The sequence below is a fragment of the Microcaecilia unicolor genome, chromosome 6, assembly GCF_901765095.1.
Source record: "Microcaecilia unicolor chromosome 6, aMicUni1.1, whole genome shotgun sequence".
Lineage (NCBI taxonomy): Eukaryota > Metazoa > Chordata > Amphibia > Gymnophiona > Siphonopidae > Microcaecilia > Microcaecilia unicolor.
This window is the reverse complement of record NC_044036.1, coordinates 291,582,442-291,599,226: the sequence shown is the minus strand read 5'-3', so window position 1 is coordinate 291,599,226 and position 16,785 is coordinate 291,582,442. Positions and strand designations below refer to the sequence as shown.

The 16,785-nt window shown below is 47.6% G+C and overlaps 1 protein-coding gene across 1 annotated transcript in view; it reads left to right on the top strand.

Annotated features, from left to right (window-relative positions):
- The window catches only part of GPR107 (G protein-coupled receptor 107), an 88,184-nt gene that overhangs the window by 44,946 nt on the left and 26,453 nt on the right, over nt 1–16,785 (top strand). The window lies entirely within an intron of this gene.

Below are 16,785 nucleotides of genomic sequence, written 5' to 3'. Positions count from 1 at the left end.
CAGCAGGTGGAGATAGAGAGCAAACTTTTGCCTCCCTATATGTGGTCATGTGCTGCCGGAAACTCCTCAGTATGTTCTCTATCTCAGCAGGTGGTGGTCACACACAGCAGCAGCTCTGGCTAGGCCTCCAAGCCTAATCCTTAGGTTTTGTTGAGGCCTGGGGTTGAGGGCTCTTTTGAGCAAGTGCAAACCTGGTGGTGCCAGGTCCCTCCTTTTCTCCCCCCTCCCGCTGGCTCCGTTTAAAAAAAAATAATAATAATTTTTAAACGTCTTTAAAGGCGTTTAATTCGACGTTTCTTTAAACGTTCATTGCAGCTACTCACTGGGACACCAGTTCGTTACAGCTCGGAGCGGCAAGCAGGTAATTTTACCTTTTTATAGCGGGCAGGGGGTTCCCCGATTCTTCTCCTCGTGGCAATGGCGTCGGAGGGCGAGGGCGCAAAGGGTCGCTCCCCGGATCGCTGGAGCGCTTCTAGAGGGGATGCGGGGGTTTTACAACCTGATTCGCCCTTGATGGGTGATAGTTTAGTGACCGATTAATGTCCCGGTCGTTCCTCCGGCGTGGCGGTTTTTTCCCGCCATAAACGCCCATCCCCCGCTCCTCGCCTCCGCCATCTTGGCCGGCCACGCGGCTCGGACGGCTTCTTCGGGGCCACCCTTTAGGTTGGAGACATTATTGCCATGAACGCCCTTAATTTGGGCGACGGCACAAAAGCGGCTAAAGTTAAGCGCCGTTCTTCCCGCGCGGCTCCTTCACGGAGTTTCGCGCCGGACGCCATTTTGGATGCGCAGCATGTCTCTCCCCCGCTATTGCGAGCGCCGGTTGGGAGTGCGTCTAGGGCTGTTGCCCAGGCTGCGGAAGTGCACAGTCTGGGGGGTTTCTCCCCCGAGTTTGTTTTGCTGCTGCATCAGGCTTTCCTCATGCAAAACGCTGCCCCTGCTCCCTCTTCGGATAAAGAGGTTGAGGTTCCCAGAGGTAAACGCCCTCGGGTTGATTTCCAGGCCTTGGAGGACTTTTGTCTCCTCCGATGTAGATGAGGGCAGCGTGTCTGAGGTCTCCCAACGATCCTTTGCGGATTCCTTGGAGGAGATAGATCCCCGCTCGGATGGAGCGGATGACCCCTCTGCAGCGCGGCTTTTTAGCCCAGAGGATTTGCCCAACCTGTTGTTACAGGCCATGGACACTTTGAAGATTTCCTCTCCGGAGGACGTCTCTCCCTCAGCCCCTGTTGGCTCTGCCATTATGCTGGGGACGAAGCGCCCGCCTAGAACCTTCCACGTGCATGATGCCATGCACACCTTAATTGCGGCTCAATGGGATGTCCCGGAAACGAGCCTTAAAGTGGCTAGGGCTATGTCCCGCCTCTATCCTTTGGCTGTGAGTGAACGTGAGGCCTATCTGTGGCCTACCGTGGATTCTTTAATCACTGCGGTGACTAAGAAAACGGCGTTGCCGGTGGAAGGTGGCACGGCCCTAAAGGACGCCCAAGACAGAAGATTGGAGGCGGCCTTAAGGTCGTCCTTTGAGGCAGCTGCATTAAGTTTGCAGGCCTCAGTTTGCGGCTCCTATGTGGCCAGGGCGTGCCGGACTATGGTGCAGCGGGCTTCCCCCTCGGATCATTCCTTGAGGGCTGATTGGCCGGCCCTGGAATCGGGCTTAGCCTATTTGGCAGACTTGCTGTATGATGTCTGGAGAGCCTCAGCTAAAGGCATGGCTCAGACAGTCTCTGCGCGGCGGTGGCTTTGGCTGAAACATTGGTCTGCTGACCACGCCTCTAAATCCCGCCTGGCTAGATTGCCTTTTAAAGGCAAGCTGCTCTTTGGGGTCGAGCTGGACAAAATCGTGACCGATCTCGGCACGTCTAAGGGCAAGAAATTACCAGAGGTCAGGGCTCGGGTTAGTACTCGTCCCGATACCTCCAGAGGACGGTTGCAGGAAGCCCATCGGTACCGCCCGGGCAAGTCGGGTTCCTCTGCCCCCTCTTCCTTTAAGAGGAATTTCTCCCCCAAGCAGCATTCCTTTCGCAGAGACCGCCGTCCCGGAGGTGCTCCCTCCGGTCCTCCCCCAGGGTCTCGTACCCAATGACGGGGCCTTGGTCCACGCCCCAGTGCAGATTGGAGGACGGCTGTCCTCGTTTCTGGGCGAGTGGACCACTATAACTTCAGACGTGTGGGTGCTGGAAGTCATCAGAGACGGCTACAAGCTAGAGTTCTGCCAACCCTTAAGAGACGGGTTTGTACTCTCTCCCTGCAAGTCTCCGGTCAAGCTGTGGTAGTGCAGCAGACCTTGGACAACCTGATCCGCCTGGGTGCGGTCGTTCCGGTGCCAAAAAATCAGATTGGCAAGGGACGTTACTCCATTTACTTTGTGGTTCCAAAGAAAGGAGGTTCTGTCCGGCCTATCCTCGACCTCAAAGGGGTCAATCGGGCCTGGAAAGTGAGGCACTTTCGCATGGAGACTCTCCGCTCTGTTATAGCGGCAGTGAAGGCAGGAGAGGTCTTGGCTTCCTTGGACATCAAGGAAGCGTACCTGCATATTCCCATCTGGCCTCCTCTCCAACGCTTTCTGCGTTTTACAGTCCTGAGACGACACTTCCAGTTCAGAGCCCTCCCTTTCGGGTTGGCTACTGCTCCGCGGACCTTTTCCAAAGTAATGGGGGTCATAGCGGCCTTCCTGCTAAAGGAAGGAGTACAAGTCCATCCTTATCTGGACGACTGGTTGATCCGAGCCCCCTCTTATGCAGAGTGCGGCAAAGCTATGGACCGGGTAGTTGCTCTTTTGAGCTCCCTGGGATGGATCATCAACTGGAAGAAGAGCCAGCTGCGCCCGACTCAGTCCCTGGTGTATCTGGGAGTTCGATTCGACACCCAAGTGGGCAGAGTGTTCCTGCCAGACAATCGGATTGTCAAGCTTCAGGCTCAGGTGGACTAGTTCCTAGTAGCCTCTCCTATTCGGGCTTGGGACTACGTGCAGCTGTTGGGCTCTATGACGGCCACGATGGAAGTAGTGCCCTGGGCCAGGGCTCATATGAGACCACTACAGCTATCTCTGCTGCTGCGCTGGACTCCGATGTCGGAGGATTATGCTGTACGCCTTCCCGTGGACCCAGCAGTGCGCAAGGCGCTGAGCTGGTGGACGCAGACAGACAAGTTGTCTGCAGGATTGCCTCTGGTGACCCCGGAGTGGATTGTCGTCACGACAGACGCCTCTTGGACATCACGAAGCGCTGGGGCCAGCCGAGCCTAGATCTGATGGCGTCATCGGCCAATGGCCAAGTGCCGCGCTTTTTCAGCAGAGGACGGGACCCTCGATCCCTGGGAGTAGATGCTCTTCTCCAACAGTGGCCGACACAAGAGCTCCTCTATGTGTTCCCGCCCTGGCCCATGTTGGGCAGGGTGCTAGACCGGGTGGCAAAGCATCCCGGCAGGGTAATCCTGGTGGGTCCGGATTGGCCCAGACGTCCCTGGTATGCGGACTTGTTCAGGCTCTCAGTCGACGATCCTCTGCGGCTGTCAGTGGAGCAGGGCCTGTTACCTCAGGGTCCCGTGGTGATGGAGTATCCCTCTCCCTTTGGTCTTACGGCCTGGCTATTGAGCGGCAGCGTCTGAGGAAGAAGGGCTTCTCAGACAAGGTCATCGCCACTATGCTGAGAGCGAGGAAGCGCTCTACTTCTACTGCTTACGCCAGGGTTTGGCGTATCTTTGCAGCATGGTGTGAAGCAGGCTCACTTTCTCCCTTCACTGCTCCAATTTCTTCAGTGTTGGCGTTCCTGCAAGAAGGTCTGGAGAAAGGCCTGTCGCTCAGTTCCCTTAAAGTCCAGGTAGCGGCTCTGGCTTGCTTCAGGAGCCGTCTGAAGGGTGCTTCCCTGGCTTCGCAGCCAGATGTGGTGCGCTTTCTCAAGGGAGTTAATCACCTGCGCCCTCCTCTGCACTCAGTGGTGCCTGCGTGGAATCTCAGCCTGGTGCTAAGAGCATTGCAGAAGCCGCCTTTGGAACCCTTGTCGAGGGCATCTCTGAAAGACCTGACGTTGAAAGCAGTCTTTTTGGTGGCTATCACTTCAGCCAGAAGAGTTTCCGAGCTCCAGGCGCTCTCATGTCGAGAGCCTTTTCTGCAGTTCACTGAGGCAGGAGTGACTATTCGCACAGTGCCTGCCTTCCTGCCCAAGATTGTTTCTCGCTTCCATGTGAATCAGCAGCTCTGTCTCCCTTCCTTTCGTAGGGAGGACTACCCAGAGGAGTACTCCGCTCTTGAATATCTGGATGTGAGACGAGTCATCATCAGATACTTGGAAGTGACCAATGATTTCCGGAAATCGGATCATCTGTTTGTCCTGTTTGCAGGTCCTCGTAAGGGTCTGCAGGCTGCTAAGCCTACAGTGGCAAGATGGGTCAAGGAAGCCATTGCAGCGGCTTATGTGGCCGCGGGGAAGGTGCCGCCTATCCAGCTGAAGGCTCACTCCACGAGAGCTCAGGCGGCCTCGATGGCAGAGGCCGGATCCGTCTCCTTGGAAGAGATATGCAAGGCGGCAACGTGGGCTTCGGCTCATACATTCTCCAAGCATTACCGTTTGACTGTGGCTGCACGGGCGGAGGCCCGGTTTGGAGCTTCAGTGTTGAGGTCAGGGATTTCTATGTCCCGCCCTGGGTGAGTACTGCTTCGGTACATCCCACCAGTCTATGGATTGATCAGCTTGATGATATGGAAGGTAAAATTATGTATAATCATACCTGATAATTTTCTTTCCATTAATCATAGCTGATCAATCCATAGCCCCTCCCAGATATCTGTACTGTTTATATTCTGGTTGAATTTTAGGTTCAAGTTTAGCCTTCAGTTACTTCAGGAGGACTTCGTGTTCAAGTTCTTCTTTCACTTGGATTCTTCAAGAGTTGAGACGAGTTTGTGTTACAGTGAGCTGCTGCATTCCTCTCCCCTCCGTTTTACGGGGCTGGATTGAGACATAAATTCTGCCGGCACTCCCTCCCGCTTCGTGCGGCTGTAGGGCAGCTTTGTACCCCTCCCGCTTCGGCGGTGTTAGGGTCAGTCAGCTCCTCCCGCGGTTGCGGTTGCAGGATAAGCCAGATCCCCCCGCATCGGCGGGTGTGGTGTCCCTCCCCCGCTCCGCGGGGATGAGCTGGACGGATTCCCCTCCCCCACTTGTGTGGGGATGAGCTGGGTTAATTCCCCTCCCCCGTTTCGGCGGTGGTGAGCTGGGCAGAGTGTCCCTTCGTGGGTGTAATTCTCTAAGTGCTGAGTCCTGCGGATGGAGCTTTGATATCGACATACTGAGGAGTTTCCGGCAGCACATGACCACATATAGGGAGGCAAAAGTTTGCTCTCTATCTCCACCTGCTGGTAGATGGACACAACCCACCAGTCTATGGATTGATCAGCTATGATTAATGGAAAGAAAATTATCAGGTATGATTATACATAATTTTACCTTTCTAATTAGAGATCCTCTGTGTTCATGCCACGCCTTTTTGAATTCCATCATTTGTGTCTCTACCACCTCCTTAATGGAAAATTTTCCACATTTGTGCTGAAAGCAAGGAGAAGGAGGAGACAGCACTCAGAACTTGGTACTCGGTAGATGAGAGGCTGGTGCAGGTGTAGCTTACGCTTCCACGGGAACCCCGCAGAGCTGCTTCCGTTCCCGTGGGAACCCCACAGACCTGCTTCTGTCCCTGCAGGAACCCCACAGAACTGCTTCCATCCCCCGCGGGATTCCCGCAAACCCCGTTCCCGTGCAGCTCTCTAATTCAAAACCAGGAGAGTCGCATTTCAAAATAAAGACAAAACAGCTTCCTGGAGGGAGGAGATTACTCAAGCAAGTGTGGTTTTAGGTTTGCTCACTCCAAGGTCCCACTTGACTGAAATACTGCTTCTGAACATTCGTGATGCATCTTCCTGCCCAGTACTAAAGCAGAGCAGTGCGCTGACCTGTCTCTTTTTGAAATTTGGGATCATATTCTGTTGCATTATGTTAACACTGTTTTCTGAATGTACTCATAATGCAATAGAAGGTTAAGAATTGCACTGGTAGAGCTTATGGGTGGAGAGGAATCTCTGCACTGAAATAGTATGGGGTGCCGCAGAGCAGGAGTGAGGTGCACTGGCACAGCTGTGTGGTGTTGTCTACACTGAACATGTAGGGAGTACTGCAGGGCAGAAGTGAGGTGCTTTTGGCAATGCTCTGTGTGTGGGAGTCTTGATGCTGGATTAGGAGTAGGTGCTTCAGGCAGGAATGAGTGTTGAGCGATGATGCTGATGTATTTATAGTCAACTCCCAATGAAGTTGGTTCAAAGCGGATTACAAACAAAAGAAAAAGAAACAATCTCAACACTAGAAATAAAATCAATACAACTCAGAACTGGGGGAAGTGACGTCGGAGCTAGAAGATGGCAGCTTAGAAACGGAGCTCCGCTGGAGTCCGTGAAAAAAGGTGATATAATCCCTGAAGAAGAGAGCAGATTTCAAAATACGGAGGTGGAGAGAGTCCCGGGCTGTGATGGCAGCGAGGAAGAAACTTTCGCAGTACAAATATACATCGGAGAAAACCGGAACGGGGCAGAGTGGGTCCCAGAGAGTCCTAACGTGTGGCGCGAAAATGGCGCCCGAGGAATCTGAGTCGGACCTAGACCCCGATAATGCTGAAACCGGAGACATGGCGGTGAACATGAGAGAAATCTCCCAGTGGTTTAAAGAGATGAAATCAGAGCTTATAACAACCCGGAAAAGCATTCAAACAGCGGTGGCGGAACTGCACGCAGAAATGAAGGAGATAGGAGGACGTGTGGCTGAAACGGAAGAGAAGATTGAGGCGATGGCAGAGGAGGTTGGCAGCTTGCAGACAGGGCTGGTGTCGGAGCAGCAAAGACGGGAGGAGCTGGAAAGAGCAATTGAAGACTTGGAAAACAGAACAAGGAGGTGCAACCTGAGGATTAAAGGAGTGCCAGAGGAGGAACAGTTTAAGGATGTAATGACAGTGGTAAAAGACTTAAGTATGTTCATCCTGCACTCTGGAACTGAGGCAATAGATGACCAAGAGCCTGAGACTATAAAAATTGAAAGAGCTCACAGGAGCTTGGGCCCACGGAGAGGGAATCTTCCCAGGGATATTATTGTTTGTTACCATGAGTATGCAGTAAAAGAACGAATATGGAAGAAAGCCAGAGCTATGGGGGAGGTACATTGGAAAGGCTGTAAACCCCAAGTCTTCCAAGACCTTGCTAAGATGACACTACGGAAGAGACGAGACTTTAAGGCGGTTACTTCCTATTTGCAGAGGGAAGGTTTGAGATATAAATGGTTGTATCCCTTTGGGCTCCAAGTTACAGCAGGCGACAAGACACGGAGACTACTAAGACCGGAAGGAACCTGGAAAATACTAGCAGAGATGGGATGCACAAACCTGCCAACTGAAGTGGGAAATTCTCCGAAAAAGCATCAGGGAGATTCCAGACGGAACACTTCCAGCTGGGAAAAGGTGGACAGAGAAAAAAGGAGGTCTACAACATTGGATACTGGGACTTGATTAAATGATGGGACTGTACTCTTAATTTTTGAGAGGAGGTAACAATGCTGAGGGGTTTAAGAGTCACTTTGAAGGGTGATGGTTATCACAGTTACGAAAGTTTTCTGAATGAAGGAAATCTAAGTAAAGGGAGGGAAAACAATTTTGAAGGGGATATATAAGTAATAAGAAGGGATTCTGGTGAAGGCTAGCTTCCTCAGTTCTCAAACTGGCTGGTAGAGGGATGGGCCAGTTGCGGGGATCGGGGGGGGGGGGGGGGGGGGGCAGGTGGGGAAGATGGGGGGGGGGATAAAGGTGGGATCATGGAATGTTAATGGATTAAACAGCCCGGGTAAACGAAGTATTATTTTTCGAGAATTGAGAGAGATGAAATGGGATGTAATAATGCTACAGGAAACCCATATTTGACAAAAAGATGTATCCTTAATACTGAACAAAGGCCTAGGGGAAGGCTTTCCAGTGGCTGACCCGAGAGGTGGCAAAACGGGGGGCCTAATTATTTATGTTAGAGAAGGCCTGCAGTTTGTGAAAGAAGCTGTATATAAAGATAAAGCGGGGAGATGTATAGCTTTGAAAGGGAGACTTCATAATACACCTATTACATTTGTAAATGTGTACGCCCCAAATACTGGACAGGGGGGATATTTTGAATCTTTAACGGAGGAACTAGGGGCATTTGTTGGAAGGAGAGTGATTATGGGAGGGGATTTCAATTTTCCAGTAGAGAAGATGGATCACTCTAAGGGACGAGGGAATGAGGACACACGGACGAAGGGGCAATTTCTTAAGTTAATGAAGGAGCTGGATATGGTGGATGTGTGGAGATGGCAGCACCCTGGGCAGAAGACATTCACACATTATTCACATGCACAACAAATTTACACTAGGATTGATTCAGTCTGGTGTAGTAGGACGGTCTGGGGGGAAATAAAAGGTTCAGAGATAGATAGTATACATGCTTCAGACCATGCTCCTATATGGATAACATTGAATGGCATGGGGAAAAGGGGAGTAGGAATGAACTGGCGGCTTAATGAATCACTATTAGATGGCGAGCAGGAATGTACAGAATTGAGGGGCATTATTAAGGAATATTTTGATAAGAATGATACGGGTGAAGTCTCAGAGGGGACCCTTTGGGATGCATTGAAAGCAGTGGTAAGGGGGCACCTCATTAGTTTGGGGGCACGGCGGAGAAGGGAGGGATTAGCCCGGGAGATAGGTGCGACAGAATTTGGCCCGCCATGAAGGGGAACACCACCGAAGGGGAGACCCCAGTAGCCTAGCAGAATTATTAAAGTGGAAAACTGAGTTGCAGAAGATACAAATGATAAAGATGAAATACCATAGGAGCTTATTAAAACAAAAGTTTTTTGAATTTAGTAATAAAGCAGGTAGTATGCTGGGCAGGGGCCTAAGACACAGACGGGCTAAAAATACGATTATGAAGATTAAGGGGGCGGGAGATAAAATGTTTTATCAAGATGAGGAAATAAAAAAGCAATTTATGCGTTTCTATAGGGATTTGTACACTAAGGAGACCCAGGTATCTACTGTGGATATTCGGAAATATATACAGGGGTTAGGCTTGCGGCGGGTAACGGAACAACAAAGGGTGGAGATGGAAGCAGCTATTACGTTAGACGAAATACTACATGTTATTAAGGGACTAAAAGGGGGGAAAGCGCCAGGACTTGATGGGTTCACGGCCAAATATTACAAAATTTTCTGCCAAGAGCTAGGACCATTGCTGGTACGGATTGGAAATGCCTGTGCTAGAGAAGGAACCTTGCCCACTAGTATGTACGAGGCAGGTATATCGGTGTTGTTAAAACCCGGAAGAGATCCGACGGTATGTGGGTCATACCGACCGATATCCCTGATAAACACAGATGTAAAAATACTAGCGAAGGTCATGGCCAATAGGCTTAAGAAAATTTTGCCCTACCTAATACATGAAGATCAATCGGGATTCATAGAACATAGGCAAGTGGCGGATAATATCCGACGTACACTGAATGTTCTCTGACGATACTAACGGTAGACGCCGAAAAGGCTTTTGACTGGGTGGAGTGGGACTATTTGTGGGAGGTCATGGCAGAAATGGGGTTTGGTAGAGCGTTTGTAGAATGGGTCCAAGGGCTATATAGATCACCAGTGGCAAGGATTAAAGTGAATAGAGGCTGGTCGGAACAAATAAACATCCAAAGGGAGACACGGCAGGGGTGCCCACTATCACCATTATTGTTTGCCATTTCTATAGAACCGCTGGCACAGAGAATTAGATCTTTAAATGATATTAAAGGGGTTAAGATGGGAGGACGAGAACACAAGGTTGGCTTATTTGCTGATGATATCTTATTTTATGTTGCCTCTCCCCTAACAACGTTACCGGTTATAGTTGCAGAACTCAAGGGTTTTGGGGAATTATCAGGGTTTAAAATAAGTATAAATAAATCCAAACTTATGGGGATGACAGCCTCGGGACTGGAGATTAGGCAGTTGGAGAAAAGGTTTTCTTTTAAGATGGCACCTCACAAATTTCATTATTTGGGAATTTGGATACCATTGGATTTAGAAACCCTTTATCAACTGAACTATGGGCCTCTGCTTAAAGCTATTAGAGACGATTTAAATAGATGGAAGGCAGGGTGGCTGTCATGGTGGGAAAGGAGTGCTGCTGTCAAAATGAATGTATTGCCCAGGCTGCTGTTTCTATTTCAGACGTTGCCAATCTAAGTCCCCAAAAGAGAGATATTAAAAATACAAGCGGAATTAGGGAGATTCATATGGGAGGGACGCCCGGTGAGAATATCCCGAAAAATCATGTGGATTGAGGTGGAACAAGGAGGTAGGGCCCTGCCCAACGTGCTTTGGTATTATTGGGCAGCACAATTAAATTAGGAGTGGAGGAGTGGCCTAGTGGTTAGGGTGGTGGACTTTGGTCCTGGGGAACTGAGGAACTGAGTTTGATTCCCGGCACAGGCAGCTCCTTGTGACTCTGGGCAAGTCACTTAACCCTCCATTGCCCGCCGCATTGAGCCTGCCATGAGTGGGAAAGCGCAGGGTACAAGTGTAACAAAAAAAAAAAACAGAATGGAGCAGGGTGGACTTATCCCCTGGTTGCAAGATTAGAGCAGATCTTTGTACAGGAGGGAAAGCTCGACGGGCTATTATGGGCTTCCATTCCAGAGAATAACTACAAGAAAATGACATTAAACCCTTTTGTCTCCCATTTACTGGAGCTCTGGGGAGTCCTGAATGGGAGAGTTAGGGGCCCCCAGAAGAGTTCAACATTTGCTTGGATTACTCCGGAGCCTGGGTTTCCAGCGGGAGGAGAGAGCACAGTGTTTAAGACATGGGCCCAGAAAGGGTTGATTCGATTTAGAGAAATGATAGGAGACGGGGCTATTAAGAAATTTGAAGAGCTCCAGTCTGAATATGAGCTTCCTGGGACGGATCATTTTGCATACCTTCAGGTTAAGCATTACTTAACCAAAGAGAATTGGGTAAAAGAAAATTCATTGGAAAGGGAAAGATTTGAGAATTTGTGGGGGGAGATAAACTGTGGAGGGAAGGGGATCTCCAGACTGTATGGGGGTCAGGATTTGGAGAAATTACCATATATGAAGGCGTGGGAACAGGATTTAGGTGGGGTATTCAGTATCACTGAATGGAAAAGAATTTGCTTGGAGGTTAAAAAGACCTCTATTTGCGTGTTAATAAAAGAAAATGCTTATAAGATTCTAAGCAGGTGGTACTATACCCCAGACAGGTTGAAAGCTATGTATCCGGAAGCCTCTGATAAATGCTGGAGATGTGAACAGACAATAGGCACATACTACCATATATGGTGGGAGTGTGAGCCATTGCAGAAATTTTGGGGTGAGGTGGCCAACTTACTTACCAAGGCCTTGGAAGTGTTATTTCCGTGTGACCCTAAATGGTGCTTATTGGGATGGGGGAATGGAAAAGGAAAGGAATGGCAATGTAGAATTAAGAGGATGGGTCTGGCAGCAGCAAAAACAATTATTGCCGCGAATTGGAAGCGGAAAGAGGGTCCATCTATCCAGAATTGGATACTGAAACTTAAAGTGGTATCCTCACTGGAAAAATTAACAGACCGCCACAGGGGAAAGTTAAACCAAGCAGCAGAAGAATGGATGCATCTGAATGAAATTTTAGAACACACTTCCTAAATCTGGGCTGGGAAAGCCAGAGAAGTAGAGCAGGAGAGGGGGGGGGGGGGGGATTGGGGTAGGGGGAAGGGAGGGCTAAAATGGGGGAAAACTTTATTGTGATGGAAGTTTGTCCAATGTTCATACTTATGTTAACGGAATTTATGGTTGGAAAAGGGCATTTTGAATGTTGGTTGGTTGTATTATTTGACCAATAAAAATTATAAATTAAAAAAAAAAAACTCAGAACTGTAGACAGTTTCTGTATTTCAGTCCTAACACAGAAGGAAAGTAAGGCAAGTATCACCCACTTGAGAAAATGAAGGTGAAGTAGGAAATGTAAATAATTTAGTTATATATTCCAGGCAGCATCCTTCAAAAGGTTTATAGACCCAGCAGGCTAATTTATAGGAAATACGAGCCTTAACTAGCAGATAATACAGGTTCAACAAACAAGGTGTGGCATGATCCGATTTTTTTTAAATCAAAAATCATTTTGGCTGCTGTATTTTGTACGACCCTGTAAATGGAGAAAGCCTGGGCTGACAACAAACCAGTATAATCCATTGCAATAATCTAGGTAAGGTAGAAGTACAAACTGAACTAAAATAGAAAAATGCTTATCCACAAACAAAGAGCGAATAAATTGATGCAACTTTTAAAAAGTGGTCTTAATCACTGCATTGATTTGTGGTGTCAATGACAGTTTAGTATCTAAAAGCACCCCCGAGAACTCTAGAAACCTTTTCTACTTTCAGCGTCAATTTTTTTGCTAGAATCAAATCGGATGGGGCAAGGGAATCCAAATAGCTCAACCATAAGGCTTTAGCTTTATTCTTATTTAACTTGAAACCATGTGTTAAGCTCAGTTGTTCAATCCTAGATACACATTGAGCAATAGTAGAAAGTGTAGAAGCTGAGTTTACCTCAAAAAGAATCAGCAAAAACGTGTCATCTGCATAAGAGAAAATTTTTGCCCTCAACTGAGAATAACCATTGCAAAATGAAATCATATAAATCTATATATATAAAAGGCACCTCCAACGTTCCAATGAAGCCTCAAGCCGGATGAGGCGCCCGAGATATCCGGTTTGGCCTTCACTGCAGTCACTGTAGCTCTGCCCTCGCGTCAAAACGCGATGACGTCGCGGGTGGGCGGCGAAGGCACAACGTGTGACTCACACAGATTCAGTTACAGCAGCGCTGCGGCAACAGCGCTGCGGCGACAGCGCTGCGGCGACAGCGCTGCGAACTTTCATCGCTAAATCGCAAACAGTGGAGTCACTGAGGGAGGGACCGAGGGAGGGAGAGGGGGGTTGCAACTCGGAAGGAACGGACGGAGAGGGGGGTCTGGAACTCGGGAGGGAGGATGGGGGGGGTTTACCCTGCTAGTGCCCGTTTAATTTTTTCCCGAAATGGGCATTTCTTACTAGTATTAAATAAAGATGGAAAGAGTGGGGAGCTCTGAGGCACCCCACATGGTGATATCCATTCCTTAGAAAATTTGTCGGACATTTTCACCTTATAAAATCTGAGTCAAGAACTTTCATCCACTGCAAAACCTTGCTAGATAGGCTCAAGAAGCTTAACAGTAAAGATAAACCAGGAGTTGACAATCTCACGAAGTACTTCAATGAGAAAATCGTACCACTGCGACTTAAAATACCTGTCAGCACCATTGCATATGCCGCACTCCTTGACTGTCTAGATCCAGACCCAGGGATATATCCAGCAGATAGAACTTGGACTAACTTTGAGTTATTATCGGAGGACCTCATCTTCCATACGCTTAAAAGATTCGCCAAATCTCATTGCAAACTACACATGTCCAAACAACCTTATGACATCGGCCCCTCAACAATTTATAACAGACCTAACGAACCATTACTTTATGCTACAAAATGGACTCTTCCCGAAGGAGAAAGAAAACATTCTACTCACCCCCATACCCAAAGATGCAAAGAAAAGTGCGAGTGAACTAACCAACTACAGACCAGTAGCATCAATTCCCTTAATAACCAAACTAATGGAAGGGATGGTGACTATACAACTCACAAACAAGTTCTCTATATTACATGACTCCCAGTCAGGCTTTCGGGCTAACCACAGTACTGAAACAGTACTAGTCACTCTCATGACTAAATTCAAACAAATGATTGCAGCCGGCAAGAACATTCTACTTTTACAATTTGACATGTCTAGCGCCTTTGACATGGTTGATCATGGAATATTACTGCATATCCTCGAATACTTCGGAATTGGAGGAAACGTTCTCAATTGGTTCAAGGGGTTCCTAACCATGCGCTCATATCAAGTGACATCGAATTTGACTACATCAGCCACATGGACACCTGAATGTGGAGTCCCACAAGGATCCCCCCCCTCTCACCGACCTTATTCAACTTAATGATGATACCCTTGGCTAAACTACTATCAAATCAAAACCTCAGTCCATACATATACGCAGACGACGTAATGATCTACATCCCGTTTAAACAAGATTTAAAGGAAATTTCCAACGACATCAACCAAAGTCTACATATCATGCACTCATGGGCAGACGCATTTCAGCTGAAACTTAATGCAGAAAAAACCCAATGCCTAATACTAACCTCTCAACATAACACGAACAAATTCACCACCATCAACACACCGAAACTGAGTCTCCCAATTTCGGACACCCTAAAAATTCTTGGAGTCACCATCGATCGACACCTAACACTTGAGAGCCACGCGAAAAATACAACCAAAAAGATGTTCCACTCAATGTGGAAACTAAAAAGAGTAAGACAATTCTTCCCAAGGACCGTCTTCCGAAACCTGGTACAATCAATGGTACTCAGTCATCTAGACTATTGCAACACACTCTACGCTGGCTGCAAAGAGCAAATAATCAAGAAACTTCAGACAGCCCAGAATACTGCACCCAGACTCGTATTCGGAAAAACAAAATATGAAAGTGCTAAACCCTTACGAGAAAAGCTACATTGGCTCCCAGTCAAAGAACGCATCATGTTCAAAGTCTGTACCCTAGTTCACAAAATCATTCATGGTGATGCCCCAGCCTACATGTCAGACCTTGATAGACTTACCACCAGGAATGCAAAATAATTATCCCGCACATTCCTTAATCTTCACTTCCCCAACTGTAAAGGCCTAAAATACAAACTAACACATGCGTCAACCTTTTCCTACTTGAGCACACAATTCTGGAACGCGCTGCCGCGCAACTTAAAAACGATCTATAAACTAACTAACTTCCGCAAACTTCTGAAGACCCATCTCTTTGACAAGACATACCACAACGACCAACACATGTGAACTTCCACACATGTACCCATAAGTGTCCTACAAAGTTTACTTGTTATTTTACTATCATGTTTTCATTCTCATGTTACCCAAGATCCTTCTGTAATACCAAATGTCTAATTTTTACATATTTCTACTATTCATGACATATTGTAAGCCACATTGAGCCTGCAAAGAGGTGGGAAAATGTGGGATACAAATGTAATAAATAAATAAATAACTTAAATGGTCAACTGTATCAAAAGCAGCCGTAAGATCAAATTGTAGAACAGCCGACTTACCTCGAGCAAATAAAGCCTTTGCTTAAGAAACAATAGCTAACGAAACCGCTTCGGTTGAATGGCTAGCCCTAAATCCAAATTGTAATAAATGTAGACAGTCAAAGTTAACTAAATCTGACAGCAACTCGGCAATATAAGCTTCCAGCAGTTTAGCAAGGCGACAAATTCTTGCTACTGGTCTATAACTGGCTGGTAAAGCACGATCTAATTTGGCATTCTTAACAATAGGTATTAAGATAATGCTGTCCAATTGACGTGGAAATAAACCTTATAGCAAGAAATCATTCAGAAAGGAAGTTAGCCAGTCATTTATCTATGTTGGAATCTCTCTCATAAGATATGAGGGACAGCTGTCCAGAAAACAATTGGATTTAGACAATTTGTTTAATAATACTTTAACACATGAGATGTAAGAAGGAGAAGGTTGGTCTAAAATCTGTCAGCAGGACATACAGCAACATTAGATTGATCTTGAAGATCAACAATAGAACAAGCTCAAGTGGAATAGTAGTTTTCTCTCAATTTTTTTCTGTTAAAACAAAAAAAATTGCCAAAGTGTCTGCTGATGGATTTAGGGGTAAGGTGGCCTTATTCAAATAAGGACTTGTCACTTTGCAAAATAGCTGAAACAGCTGTGTGTGACTGTCTTCATACTGTACTCCTGCCAGAATTCTGCACGACTGCATAGCGCAGAATTTTCCAGTCGTTCAGGATTTACTTTATTCTTGCAGTACTGCGGGAATGGGGATGGCAGTAAAAACCAGCTGGCCGCCCCATTCCCTGAGCCTCGGTGGGCCACCCCTGGGCCTACCTTATCATGCCCTGGTGGTCTAGTGGCCTCTTTGGGTAAAGGAAAGAACCTTACTCTTTCCTGCCCACTACTGCTGCTCTTTGCAATACCACTGCTACTTCAAAATGGCCACTGAGACAAGCGGCAATCTCATGAGGCTGCCATAGGAAGTCTCAGTGGGGTTCTTTCCTGCCCTAAAAGGTACTCCCAATGAGTGCCTCTGCAGCTCCTCCTGCGCTGGACCGGTGAGTGCAGAGGTGTGAGGGGACTGGAAGAAGATGATGGGTGACTGTGTTCATGAAGGGAAGGGGGATTGTTAAGGTGGGTGAAGTGTGGGGGGGGGGGAGGGAGAGCTGGAAAAAATAAATATGGATTGTATCTGTACAGGGAGGGGGCTGTAAGATGGGAGAAATGTGGGTGGGGGGGGTGAAAGAGAGGGCTGGAAAAAAATAAATATGGATGATATCTGTACAGGGAGGGGCTGTAAGATGGATGAAGTGTGGGGGGTAGGGAGGGCTGGAAAATAAATATGGATGGTATCTGTACAGGGAGGGGGCTGTAAAATGAAGTGTGGGGGCTGTGGATGCAAAAATATTTAAACAAACTTACAGAATTTTGAATTTTATGGTGCAGAATTCTGGCAGGAGTAATACTAGAATAGCAGGAGATGATGCAAAGCAGAAATGAA